This window comes from Pinus tabuliformis, chromosome 7, assembly GCF_031772625.1.
Source record: "Pinus tabuliformis cultivar Carrire ecotype Pingquan chromosome 7, CPIR1, whole genome shotgun sequence".
Lineage (NCBI taxonomy): Eukaryota > Viridiplantae > Streptophyta > Pinopsida > Pinales > Pinaceae > Pinus > Pinus tabuliformis.
In genome coordinates, this window is record NC_142293.1 from 866,751,499 (window position 1) to 866,767,116 (window position 15,618).

Here is a 15,618-nt window from a genome sequence, read left to right on the forward strand (position 1 = left end):
AGGTCAAATTTATATATATATATATATATATAATATATATATATATATATATATATATATATAATATATATATATAGTAAACACATGATTTAATGTCAAAACCTATCCGAATATGCATATGTGGTGTGAGAAAACTTATAGAGATTTAATACCTAATCCGTCTAAAAAATTTACAAGTTAAAACATAATTTAAATTATAAAATTAATCAATTAGGTTTTATTTCAATTTCAATTTTTATTTCTTTTTCTTTTAAAACATATGATTTTACCATAAATTTATAATTTTTATAGAAATGGAATTGTATATTTTTTTATTATAAATATTCAATTTAGTTTTCCAAAATTTATAATAATACAAATGAAAAAATTAATTTTACATTAAACTTAAATAAAACATGTATTAAATATATAAAAAAACTTAAAAATCTACTGTATATAAAAAAAATACTTAAAAATAAATAAAATTCAATTTATACCCGAAAAAATATAAATAAATAAATATATAATATATTAAAACATCCACTTACACACCACAATTTTATCTTCCCTTTAAAATAATTAATTAAATATTTAATGCAAATTTATAAAATATTAACTAATTAATAATTAATTATCTCTTATAAATTTGATCTAGACATCTAACCATATATTCTAAAATTATTTAACCTATATAAAAATAATAATATTTAAAAAAGTTTCAGGAATATAAAACTATTTGAAAAAATCTCACAATTATCTCAAACAAATATGGACATTCTAAAAAATTATACTAACATTCTAAAAAGATTATATTAACGAAATATAAAATTATTTTAAAACTTTTTAGAGGTAGAATACAATCTTAAAACAATCTCACAAATATAAAACTATCAAAAAAAATATTTACTGGATATTAAATATAGTAAAAAGAGGTTGAAATTACATCTATACCTACTTAAGTTGAAATTACATATATACATAAATGCTTCAAATTTATCATCCTGTCGAAAACAATTAATTAATAGTATACGAATAGTTGTCCTTTGGCGAGATGGTGGATATTCTTCCCGTTGTTCCGTCAACAGAAGCATATTCAAGTCAACTGCAATTGCTTCCTCAACATAACCATATCCAAATTATGAGCTCTTGTAAAATGAAAAACGGGGTGCAGATGAACGGAAATTAATGAGCTCTTGTCAGGGGTAGTGAGGGATGCAATTCCGAAATTAATGAGCCCTTGTCAGGGGTAGTGCGGGATGCAATTCCCGAAATTAATGAGGCCTTGTCAGGGGTAGTGCGGGATGCGGTTAACCACTTTGGAGATTTGTTGCCCACGATCATGCAATCTAAATTAAAGGAGTAATGTATGATCCCTTTCCAAACAATTAATAGTATCTGAGTAGTTGTTCGTGGAGAGGGCGCAGTGGGGGTGTGCGTATCCAATTCAACTGCAACTGCAACTGCCTACTTATATCATTCCTCAACCCGTGAAGAGTGAAAAACGGGGAGAGGAAGATGCGAAATTAATGGAGGGCGGGTTGAAGTTGCCGACCATCATGGAACCATATATTATTCCTCATCACCGTGTATATATGTGTGTCTCTCTCTACAGCCTAACCACAGATAAATCGGCAACTTTGAGAATACAAATCAGAGATATTATTTGTACTGTGAGAATGGAAATGATGAGGCAGCAGATTTTAATCTGTCCAGAGATTGAAATCAAAATTTGGTTGCCCCAACAAAACATATGCAGGCCCCTCAGTTTGATAAACAAGTACTACAACCACCAAGTTGGAAAGGAAGAAAAGCAGTGCTCGTCCGTAAATATTCAGAGAATCAACGCACCGGCGAGCGCAGTGTGGTCGGTTATTCGAAGGTTCGATAAACCTGAAACGTACAAGCCCTTCGTCAGCAGCTGCTCCGTCAAGGGAGATGTCAAGGTGGGATGCTTCAGGGAAGTCAAACTCGTATCGGGGCTTCCAGCGAAGAACAGCATTGAGCGCCTCGAGATTCTGGACGAGGAGAAGCACATTCTCAGTTTCAGGGTGTTGGGAGGAGAGCACCGCCTTCGGAATTATCAATCCGTGACGACATTGAACGAGTTCGTGGAGGAGGGAAGTGTTTGGACTAATGTTGTGGAATGTTATGTGACAGATATTCCAGAGGGGAATTCTAGAGAAGATACATGCACCTTCATAGATACCATCGTCAGATGCAACCTGCAGTCCTTGTCAAAGTTATTCCCACGGCCCACGTCTCAACAGTCCTTGTAAATAATTGTTTTTATATACGTCTCAACAGATTAATAAATAATTGTTTTTATATTATGATAGCAAAGAACAAATTGCATTATTTTTTATTTGTTACCGGAAATCTGCACTCTCTGAAACATAATGGTTATGGCCAAAGATATTTTAGTTGAAATTAGCAAAATTTTAACTTTAATAATCGGGAGATATTTTCCACATTACACTGGACTGTAAAATAACCTCTAAACTTAATCTCAAAAATATATTAAGATATGACAAAAATCTCTTTTTACTTTTTATCCAAATCTGTTGCGTTTTAATTTTATAACTTTAAAATCTATCTCCATAGAAGTTTTTGCAATTTTTCAATTTATAATTCGATGGCAGTTTTAATTTCATAGCTTTCAAATCTCTCTCCATAGAAGTTTTTGTAAATTTTCAATTTATAATTCAATCGCAGTGGCCTGCCACGATTGCCCAGGATTCTCCGTACAACTCCAAGTCTGCACGCAACGCTTCCCTTCTTAATAAGCGTAGGCCCTTCTTCATTCCTTTGACATTTCATTTCACAAATTAAAACAACCTTTGGAGATTATCACCGTAAGTCGGAGGTCGGCCATAACTTCCAAGACAGTGGTCACTAAAATCGAGAAGAGACCATGGTCATGAGATTGTTATATTTCACTATGATCATCACCGAAGATAGCAGAGGTATCTGAAGTCCTTTTTCCCACAAAAAATCCGGGAGAAACCTAAGATTATGTGTCACTGTGCTTGCCCGAGATTTCAGAGATCTTATGCAAAAATGTCACTATGCTTATCACTGAGATACTCTACCTTACTGTGCCATCAAAGTTTCAGAGTGATCCGAAGTTATGTCCTCTTATGATTACTCCAACTGTGTATTTATGGATGCTAGTACATGTATGCAAGTTGACATGAACTTCATGAACCGTTGCATCGTTTTATTGAGCTGACGTGTCTCTATATATGCTTTGAAGCCAACTTGACTGTCTTTCACACTGTTTTGTTGACAATATTCTTCTTTGGAGGATGGTGGTTGTCTTGGAGGGCTACTTGACACTAGGTTGACGCATATTCATGCTCAAGAAGAGCTCTTTAACATGAATTTGATTCTTTGACTTTCCTAGAACTATGAAATGAGCAAGAAACTCATTATTATAATTTACAAAAATAATATTTCTTTTTCTTAACAAGTACAAAAATCAAAATTACATTTGTAAATATCGAACCTAGTTACACTTTCTTCAACACTCCCTCTTAACTAGGGAGGTACTTATAATGGTACTTGGTCATTCTCAATCCAAAGAATTTCTCATAAGAAGAATTAGATTGGTAACCCATCTGTATAGCATCATAGTAACCAACATTTTTTATAGCAAGGCCTTGACTAACAGCACTATCTCTCATAAGATTAGAGCACAATGCTGGCGAGTATAGGCACCTTTATCATTGTCTCTCAAGGTACATACCCACCCGGGTGTTCATCGAGTATGAAATAGAAGGAATGATCCATGTTACCTGCAACCGTATGACATGACATTATAATATTAAACACAAGAATACATACCTTATTTTACCTTCAGGTCATCGAAGTTTCTTGCAGTAGCTTCCTTGATTGAAAATATCTTCAATCCCTTGATCTACTTCATGTCATATAATCATTTCATGGATTCCGTAAGTTGGATTTTTTGTTGAAACACTTACTTCCTCTCTAGATTAGTGAACCCTACAATGAGGATTCCATTAGAGAATTTTGAGGATCTTGTATATCCCCAACTGGCAAATGTTTCCCTTTTGTATGATGAGCCTTATATTACTCCTTTCCTTCCTTCAATGTCCATTGAGGTTCCCAAGAGCTATATACCCTACATGTTTGTTTGTCATGGATCTTTTCCTTCATGATTCCCATGGTGATGTCACGAGCTCTTGTTTATGATGCTTCCATGATGCCATGATGCATCTTATTATCATTTTCATATATTATAACACAAGATTTAAGAGCTTATGATAATACCCTTTTGTAAGGGATACTATCTTACTCAAAGGAGAGATTTGTTACTCCCTCTATCATTGGTCCTTTTCTTCATCTTCCTCCATCTTTCATTGATATGAGCTTCCAAAATATTTCTATGGCGTTGAAGCTTAGCTATTAATACTTATTCTGTCTTACTTGACGACCAACCTTGCCTTCCCTTTCTGTACATGGTTGAGTTATTTTAACCTTCAATATTTTTTTCATCAACTTGTCTTTCACTATCTATCATAGAGACCATAAGTTGTGGAATGAGGTAACTCATAGATATTTGTTACCTTGATTATCTGTTAGTGCATTATAGATCAGTGATGGTTATCTTCCTTCCTCGATCTTATTGATGGGACCTTATGAAGGTATCCTTCATCCTTTGATACCTTTGCTTCCATGTAGATAAAATTTCATGTGACCTTCTTCATTGCACATTCAGAGAATGAGTCTATCTTATAGATTTTATTTTATGTCTCCAATATTTCTATATGAGGGGATCTTATAAGTATCCATTTCCATAAATTTAGAGCAATAATTCTGCTCTGTTCAGATTTTGATAAGAGCCCATTGCTTTTTGGTATCAAAGCCTGCAGGATCACTGTGTAATAATCCTATATCTTTTAAATCTTTCTCCCTCGAAGTTTCTGTAAATTCTCAATTCCTATAATATATTAGTTTTTCTCCCCTTTCCTCGTACAAGTTTCTTAAATTCTCTGTAAATTCTCAATTCCTATAATATATTAGTTTTTTTCTCCCCTTTCCTCGCTCGCATGATGTTCGTTCCGCCGTTTAATTTACAGGTTATGATATATCAGTTTCTGTTCTCTTTGCATGCAAATTTTATTTTTGTTATCTTAGAAAGAAGTTTTTATTTATTTATAATATATTAGATTTTTCGGTTTCCTTGTTATTTTTTTATTTTTTTACTAATTTTTTGGTTTACTATTATATTAAGATTTACAGCAACAGCAAAATATGAGTCTCAAAACTTTTCTTATGAGTTTTACGTTTTATAAAAGAAATAATTTATACTAAGAAAGATATGGGTGTTTTTTTATAGATTTTACATTTTATTAAAAAAATGACTATATTAATATTGAGATAAGTTTTTGGGATTAATCATATTGTTAGTATTTTGTGGACATTTCGAACCAACTAATGTGGTTCATCCTCACCTTGTCCTGAGGATGAACCACATTAGTTGGTTTGAAACCTCGACCAAATCCTAACAATGTGTTTAATCCCATATATTTATCTCTACATTATGGATCACAAAAGTCTTAGATCTAATATATTAATATCTTAGAATTTTCGGGTGTTCTAAAGTGTTATAGTTATTTCATTCATTAGAGTAATCCTTACAATATTTTGAAATTTTTTATTATTTAGTTTATTCTCTTACATTGTAAATTTATCATTAGTAACCTCAATGCTCAATGAAAATGAAATAACAACCAAAAGAACATGTGATCCCATGAGGAAAGCTAGGGAGAAGGTGAGGCATATGCTTTTCTCTCTTTTATTTACTTATGAAAATGCAAACACAAAGTAAGAGGCACTCACTATAAAGTTTAAGACTATGGCGTAGTTTCCTACTACAAAATCTGCATCTTCTTGTGTTATGCTCTCAAATCTAACTCCTAGAAGCTTTGTTCAACCATGGAACAAGTGTGATACTAAATAATCGAACCTCCTCTCGTTCTAGGAGCCTAGTATTAACATAGCATGATAGATATATAGGAATTAGTGATTTTGCATCTCTCAACCCTAAATTAGTGCTAGGCTTTGGAATTTCTACAATCCTTTTGAAAGACCACATGCAAGTACTCTGCATGAGTGAGTGATGGGCGCTAACAGGGCATCTACTCCGTACCATGGTGATCAAATAGTTAGTCAACTTGTTGGAGGCATAGCACATGAATATAGATTTCTACTAAAGTTGATACCACACTATTTAAAAAATCTGAGTGTGTAGAATGTTGTTAAGGGGCTAAGAGCTATGTCGAGAAAGCTTTGACCCCATAAGTGTTGTTTGATGGCTCAAAATGCCTCTGGAGGGCTTCTACCATAAACTTCTAATTGAATTACCACAAAATTGGGACATGCAAGAAAGTTCCACCAAACTTTCCGTGACAAAGCACAAATATAGATGAAAAATTATACAACAACCCTTTTTGGATTGTTCGGAGATGGTGGAAACTCTTTTACACATCAAAAGTTCTAATTTTTTATTATCATAAATCATTAAAATTAGTCAAAAGATAACCTTAAAAGGAATAATAACAAGTCTCCATTTGCTATAAAATCTATCTTGGATGTGTTAATATTTTACTATATTCCTGGTGCCACAATGGATGCTTGGGACACTTTGCAAGCTATCTACCAAGTATTAGACATGCTCAAATAGTAAAGCTTTTTTGTAGCCCCTACCACAACCCTCTTCAATTCCTCTCATTGCCTTAGGTCTAGATAGAAATTAGGGGCCAACCGTTTCAAATAATTTCGGAGGACATTTGGAAAAACCTATCCAACATTTGTGTATTATGGTCATCCCTACAATGACATAAGATAACATAGGAAAACTAATGAGTTTGAATGAGGCTTTTTTAACGATCTAGTGGCACAAAGGAACCTTCCAACTCTTAGCATATTGAGGTAATCCTTAGCGAAAATCTTTATTTCAGCGTCCTTGCAAGTTTTAAGTGCTTTTAAACCTTTTGTAGCACAACATTGATCCTCTTCCTAGTGTTGTAGCACATCAATAACCCTTAATGTAGAGTTAAATTTTGTAATCCTAGCCAAAATTTGATGTTTTCCCTCAAATTTTACCATTTTTAGCCTCTATAGTGCTATATTGACCCTCTATGTAGTCCTATATCATAGAACTCAACCTCAAGGATGTGATATAACACTTCCCTAATCTCTTACTCAGCTCCATATCATTATCTTGGCCTTCTTCGCAACATTATGAGGTCAAAATTGCACTCAAGGCTTAATTTTAGCCTCTTCAAATCTTTGTAGTCTAGTTTCATGTAGAAATTATGATGTAAACTTGCAACTGCTCAACAATTTTTAATCAAAATCACAAGACACAAACCTACTCTACTACTTTGTGGAAATTAATTCAAAATTTAGAACATCAATCACAAACATGCAATGAGAAATAACACACATGCACACAATAATTTTCTCGGGGAAAGTAATCTGCTAAAAATCCCAATACATATTTGCAATAATATGATGAGTATAGATGTATTACAATTAATTTTCTCAACTTAGCACACCCTGCAAGTGAATAACCTATCTCTCTACTCACTGAGAACTAGTTTAACTACACATAACTTAATATAACTTAATTAAATTGCTACAAATTAAGAATCACTCATGCTTAATTGAACTCAAGCTCTCCAACTCAAATTAACTGAGTTAACTGAGTGGCAAGTGGCATGTTACCTCGATTAACTACATCCATGATTTCCGCTGATGTGGAAATTTTAATTTTCTCTAGTTTGACTAAGCCAAAGTCAAACTGAGATTTTATTGTTGCGTTTTCAACACTCCCTCTCACCAAGAAAGGGATTATCAACCACCCTTATCCTGCACCTGTGGAATGTAATACATGCAACACTTCACATCGTTGTTGCTGCTAATGCAACACCAACAACTGAGAAGCATAAAAATAAACATAACAAAAAAAAATTTGAATCAACTGTGTCTGCAACTATCTACTAGGAAACTTGTGCTACTACTAACTCTGCTACTCAGCCTCCTTCTCTACTGTCAACACTCCTCTGCACTCCTTAGTATCTGACTGAAATTGATCATCCTACTACCGAATATTGTGGCCCCCTTTTAGAGAGGTAATGATCCATGAGGAGAATGCCTCAATGGACCCTGCCCAAATTTATGCAACTCTTGGACTAAGGATCTACATCATTCCACCTCACTCCTGGAGTTATGGCCGAATGTTCTCCCTCTTCCCACTTGGATCAAACTCCACCCCTACCGGAGGTATTTTCTTTAGTGGATGTCTCCAGTCTGCATCCTCTCTAGCTCTCCATTTTTGGATGCTCTGCAACTTCAAGAGGCTCCTTCTGAGGCTCCATTTTTAGAGATCTAACATGCTCTCTCTCAACCATCATGTCTAGTCTCTACCTTGCTCCTCAATGTTGTGCATGCATCTTCTACCTCAAGGAAATACAAGTTTTTGACTTGAACCCCAATCTGCTTCACCTATCCCGTGGCTATGTGTCTGAGGAATGCCTTTCCTTTGCTCAAGATCACATCATAACCAAGGTATTCCAAAACTACTACTGAGGTGATATTTTTCACTAGGCCTGGAACAAACATGATATTATTGAGTCAAAGAGGGGATACTGACTCCCTCTGAAAGGTGACAATACCAATCTCGGTCGTGTTTTATCTTCCGTCGTCCCCAAAATCAATAATCATATGGAGATCTTTCTCCTCCAGGTCACTGAAAAATATCTACAGCATGTCATGTGGAATGAGGCACCCGAATCCAAGTACCACACACTCCCCATCACATTTTTGGCCATGAATACAATAAGGGTGAAATCTAGCTCAAACTGTGAAGCCAAAGCTTCAATTGATGTTGCTACTGTAGACTCCGTCTTGCTATAATTTTTGTGTGGACACTTTGTAGCATAGTGCCATAATTCATGACAATTGAAGCCCTTTATTTTGGACAAGACTTTCTTCTTACCCTCTTGGATGGATTCAACCTCACATTGGGACTTCTTGTTGAAAAAGTGTAATTAGGTTTAGTCTTCATAATGAAATATATTTGTGTTTTTATGTAAAGACCTGAAAAGAAGAAAAATAAAATTATTGTAATGCTTCCATCGTGGGTTTCATGAGAAAGATATTTTATTTTTGAGTCAAGACTCCCATTGAGAGCCTTTAGGAATTTTGTGATCTAGTCATAAAATAATAAAAGAGTCATTGTCATGTTACACATTGTAAAGAGTCACACTTGTCTATGTAAAGTCATCCTCCAAGACCTTGTCAGTAGCCCTCATGATGTCGACCTACAAGAAAGAGATGTATCTAGAGGAAGAAGTCGACTTCCCTCTTAGAAGCCCTCATTTTCTTTAGTGGATGTATCCACTCTGCATCCTCTCTAGCTCTCCATTTTTGGATTCTCCACAACTTCAATAGGCTCCTTCTGAGGCTCCAATTTTAGACATCTAACATGCTCTCTCTCAACCATCCTATCTCTAGTCTCTACCTTGCTCCTCAATGTTGTGCATGCATCTTCTACCTCAAGGAAATACAAGTTTTTGACTCGAACCCCAATCTGCTTCACCTATCCCATGGCTATGTGTCTCAGGGATGCCTTTCCTTTGCTCAAGATCACATCATAACCAAGGTATTCCAAAACTACTACTGAGGTGATATTTTTCATTAGGCCTGGAAAAAACATGACATTCTTGAGTCAAAGAGGGGATCCTGACTCCCTATGAAAGGTGACTATACCAATCTCGGTCGTGTTGTATCTTCCGTCGTCTCGAAACTCAATAATCATATGGAGAGATTTGTTACCCCCTCTTTCCTTGGTCCTTTTCTTCATCTTCCTCCATCTTTCATTGATATGAGCTTCCAAAATCTTTCTATGGCGTTGAATCTTAGCTATACTTATTCTGTCTTGCTTGACGACCAACCTTGCCTTTCCTTTCTGTACATGGTGGAGTTATTTTAACCTTCAATATTTTTGTCATCAACTTGTCTTTCACTATCTATCATAGAGACCATAAGTTGTTGAATGAGGTAACTCATAGATATTTGTTACCTTGATTATCTGTTAGTGCATTATAGATCAGTGATGGTTATCTTCCTTCCTCGATCTTATTTATGGGACCTTATGAAGGTATCCTACATCCTTTCATACCTTTGCTTCCATGTAGATAAAATTTCATGTGACCTTCTCCATTGCACATTCAGAGAATGAGTCTATCTTATAGATTTTCTTTGATGTCTCCAATATTTCTATATGAGGGGATGTTATAAGTATCCATTTCCATAAATTTAGAGCAGACCTTTTAGTGACTTTAGCTTCTTAGAGGACTATCACTATCCTTCTTCTCCATGCAAGGGATATTGATGACCCATCAACTTATAGATGTCCTTGCAATTCATGAAGTCATTTAACAAAATTTATAAATTGAAAAGATTCATTTTTTCCAGTGGAAAAATCGGTAACTTTTTATTTAAAAAATGAAAAGTTACACTAGCAGATGCTTGAAGCATTTCCATAAGACGCCCATTGGTCTCGAGTGCTTTCGCACCCCACGCAATGTTACAAAGCTAACGTGCAGATGAAGAAGAAGAAAGGGAAAGAAGAGAAAAATGGAGGAGGCAAGAAAAACTGAGTTCGGTAGTGAGTAAAAACTCACACTTTACGTTTTTCTTCCCTTTTTCTTTTCGACCTTGCGCCACTCGCCTTGGGTGGGCTCGATCGAATCTATGACTAGCTGTGTTTCTGCTTTCTGAGATCCTGCTTCCTTGTCTGAATCCGAAGTATCTGAGTGGTGATGCCGTTTGATCCCTCCCATGCTTTGATCCTCGTTTACCTTCTCTGCCTGATTTGGGTGAAGCTGTGAAGCCTTGTTGTCTGATGTAGTTTCTTTCTGTTTCTCCTTTTCTTGGGATACCTCAGCATTCTCTGCGGGGGTATCTTCCTCTTCTGCTTCTGATTCTTCATCTTCTGAGTTGGGGGGGAAAATTGCCATCCTTTCCTCTGCTTCCCTTTCTGGCTTCTTTTACTGTTTGCTTTCTTGGCTTCTGGACATGTGCTTTGCAGGTGTCCTGTTTGCCTGCATAGCCTGCATCTGAAAGCTATATTTTCATAGTCTAGTGCTTGCAACCAATTTTGTTGTTTGTAGATCAGCCTTATGTTGTCTGGCAGCCCTTTACTTAGATCTACTTCCACACAAATGCGTGCAAAAGTGTAGACCCTTTCATCAATCCTTTCCAGATCTGTTTTGATGTATTTCCCTATGCTGTTCCCAATTCCTTCCAAAAATCGTTCACTCCAAAAGTGAAGGGGAAGGTTGTATAGACGGACCCAGACCGGCACTTTGGATACAGTCATTTTGTTTGGATCGAAATCTGGAAACCATGGAGTCATGAACAACCCCGACGTTCCCCAGAACCAAGGTCCAGCACTGATGATTGTGTCTCTGACTGCCCTGGATGCAAATCTAACTATGAAAAACCCCTTGGAGCATAAATGTATATCACATTCCATGGTCCAACTGGTGAAAATCCAGTGAAATAGATCTGATGGTTTTGGCCAAAAACTGTTGAAGCGACAGATTAGGGCCTGCGTTTCATAAGACTTAACGAAATCATCAAGCCCTGTAGAATCAAAGTTAAGGGCTGGAGTTTGCCCTAGCTGATCTACTATGTATGGCCTAGGTGTATATCCGCCTTGGTCCGGAGAGGACCCTGAATCTCTGTTACCTTGTAGAATGTTTTTGTAGGAGAACCCTCCCTTGGGTTGATGCTGAGATGCTGTCTTTTTCCCCTTGTCTCCTCCTGAGAAGCTTGGTTGTCCCTGAGGCAGAGCCCCTCCTCTCAGCCTAAGGTTTAAAACAATGGTTTTTTCTAGACTAATCTCGTAACTTTCCAAAGTTCTACTGTCCTGGAGAGACCGCCTACCACTGACCAAATGTTGTATCTGAACAGGATATCCCGTCAGTGCCCAAATTTGTTGTTTCAGCTGCATGATAGTGCTTCCTGCATGTACCCATACTATATAGGATTTCCCCTCAGGGGTTTTAATAAAAATCTGAAAATGAGTTGTTGTTACCTGAAGTCTGGGTTTTGGCTGAGTTCCTGATCTGCCTAAGCCGATGTCGCTGCTAATTGCCATGTGCTCTGGTTGTAGGTATTCTTCCAGATCTAACCTCTTATTGGGTCGATCTTCCATTTGCATGTTAAGATCTGCATCCCCTCTGCTCGATCGTTACAAATTGCCACCGATCTGCTCCCTGGGTTCTGGGTGTTCTCGAATATTGGTCAAACCGGATGGATCCAGCCCTGATCTGCAGTATTTGTGCCAATCCATTGTGAGAGGGAGCAGATCTGCAACATGCAGTTCCCCTTCTTTGAATGCAACAACTGAATCATTATAAAAAATTGCAATCCCCAACCCTGTCACTCCCAGGTTCCTTCTATTCTTCCCCTCGTGCCATTGATCCACGCATTCGGGGCCTTTTCATCTTCTTTTTCCTGCCAAAGTTCGTATATTTTAATGGAGCCTTCATCAAGGAGGCCTTGAGGAAGAGCGAAAGCATAGCTTTTGCCGGTTCCCGATCTGAGGCAGATTTGCTGGTCGTCAAAAGTAAGATGACTGTAATTGCAAGAGATATTGTGCGGCTTGATGAGGGTTGTATGCCGACCAAGAAACTTCGCGGCCTGCAGAAAAATTGTCGTTTGCATTCTTTGCTTCTTTTCCCACTCTCCCAGCGCCGGATACGACCCACGAACCATCAAGATCTGACCCCATTGCGTGAAGAATCGAAACCTGCGCCTCATATTTACCTTGCGGATGAAAGGTGAGGGATCGAATCCTTTGCTTGCCATTGATACAGCCCTCTCCGTGCTCCGAGATCAATCCCCAAAAAATATCTATCTTTTCCAATTCTAATTCAGTCAAATTGAAAAGATTCTTACTTGTCATGTGAAGATGAAATATTCACCTTGATCATGTTGGTGAAGGTTGAAGAATATGTATGAGGGATTCTTCTTGGATGATCTTCTTTCAAGTGAGAAAGCCTTACCTTAAATGGAAAAGGTTTCTCCCTTTTGATGAGGATGATTAGTTGCTTCCTCAGATGGTCTTCTTCTAGGGAAAGGATACGATCCTTGCTTGATTTTATAAACTTGGAGATGATAGTGCCTTCAATATGATTTTCCTTATTTTGTAGATCACGGTTGTTGCTAAGGTTTCAACTTTCTCCAAGTTGATGTGATCTTCATTTTCAAATCCTTCGAGTTGTCTTTTTTTGTAGACATATTGATGAGGGTCTTGGTGGCCTTTTGATGAGGACTATGGAGACACAAGTTCTTGTTGTTGTAGACTGCCTCCTTGATTGTAAAGACAAACTTGCTGATGTAGACTGTTGTTGTAGATTTCTAGGGTTTGATCAATATCAGGGTTTGTTTCTTTAATGCAAACCTTGATGTCCTTTAGATTTCTTTGATGCACTGCTAGAAGATTGATCCTTGAAATGTCTCTTTTCTTCCCTTCCTTTGATTGTAACCATAGCTCTGAAACCATGTTGAAGAATCTAGGGAAAATGTAGTTTATATGATTCTTCTTCACATGATAACTATGTGTGAGTTATTTTAACAATTTTCTTATTAGCACAATCTTATCTTGATACCATTAGTATGTTTATTTCTTATTTCATCAAACAATTATCCAAATACAAGAGACAAGAACACAAGATGTTGGCTTTCTGCTAGGACCAAAACCTCTCCCTCTTGGAGAGGAAAACCTGTAAAAAATTATTCTTATAGCGATTCCAATTGACGAATACCAAGACCTTACAACATAAGATGGATCTAGGCTATTTATTATACCAATAATAATATATAATGAATAAACTCATAAACAAACAATGGTATATTTATTCTAATCAAATAGGTAACTTTTACATTACATAGGATTAGAAATTAAGAAAAATGAAATGCTAAAGTACATAATTAATTTTAAATATAAATTATTTATTTTGTATCAAATGTCATGAAAAAAATGTTAGAGCTGAGAAAAACCCTCACACAATCCATGAAAAATAAATATATAAATATGAAAACATTTTAATATCACTATAACAAAAGAAATGAAAAAGCTTTAATATCACTATAAATGTTTATTAAATTTGTATAAATCAAGTCCACCCGGTATCAAATTTCCAAATGCACTAAGTGGTAGAAAATTTAGCATAAAAGCATATTTTACTGTAACTTTCTAGTAGAGTAGTTTCAATGCAAAATTTTGAAGGGAGGCACTCCTTGCCAAGTCGTACATTGAGATCCTCGCAACACCACCATATTTTGATCAACCACTGACCCCCTTGGGTTATGGGAAACTTGGGGATGAGAGTCAATAGGCACAAAAATTAAACATCAATGGATATGGTCTATTATCCATAAATATAATATCTTGCTTTGATGTTAGACATACTAATATGATTTAATTGATTCCTACTAAGAGCTACTTTCAGGCGCCTAGTGTGTATTGCTATTGTTGTGCCTAGTAGTCGCATGTTTGGCCTATTCATGGTTACTAATTGGTTTGACATTACTAAAAATATTTTTATACTATTGTATCTTAAGTTAATATGGTGATTTCACCCAAAGGCACTATACAACCCAATATGGTAGGACCCCATGTAAACATTGATGCCCATAAATGTCAACTTTTACTAGGATATGGAGAGGTTTGCATTGAATTTTTAGGTCATAAAGTAGTTAAGATAAGTTTGAGGCAATCATTTTATGGGTTTATCGATGATGGTTTACAAGTCCATGGTATTCCATAGACCATGATATTTTCTAGTGGTGTTCGTTATGATAAACCCTATTTAAAGGATTGGGGAAATATATTATAGAATGCAAGAGTACCAGCTTAGATACATCTTAACTTTGGACTTGATCATTCTTGGAACTTGGTAGATTTGGATTTAAGATGGATCTAGGTTGGTTTACAAAATAATTAATGTTTATGAAGTCCCTATAATATAATTTTTCCAAATTGAATGTTTCTATAATTTCTATCTTATAATTGGTTTTCATTGTTAAAAGAAAAAAGTTAAACATAACATGAGTCTTATATAATATTTTCTCTCGTCAATAATAAAATGTTATCGACCTCCTAATATAATAAGATATGATACTCAATGCAAACAAAATTTTCGATAATACCTAGAATTAAATTTTTTACGATAACACACATATTGGTATAATTCTATTATTAAATACGTTTTATTGACACTTCAAAAATGTGCCAACCTTATACTAGAATATTAAATCAACACAGACAATATGGTAGTTTCTATATCAAATTATAACCAAACTAGTTCATAATACTAATATACATAATTATTATCCTTTTCACATAAAAATATTAACGAAATTTTTAATAGGAATGGTAAATAACATTAGAAGAAATAATGTAAGGTGTCCTATATTAAGATTCCAAAGATTTGTTTTTGCAAGTTTATAAAAATTTGTTTTATATAATCTATGATGAAAATTTTATTGAAAAAAATGATGAATAGATATATTCAAACTAGCGAACTAAACATA

At 35.6% G+C, this 15,618-nt stretch overlaps 1 pseudogene; it reads left to right on the forward strand.

Annotated features, from left to right (window-relative positions):
- Positions 1–1,655: 1,655 nt before the first annotated feature.
- Positions 1,656–2,255, forward strand: LOC149250363 (abscisic acid receptor PYL12 pseudogene; annotated as a pseudogene).
- Positions 2,256–15,618: the final 13,363 nt, after the last annotated feature.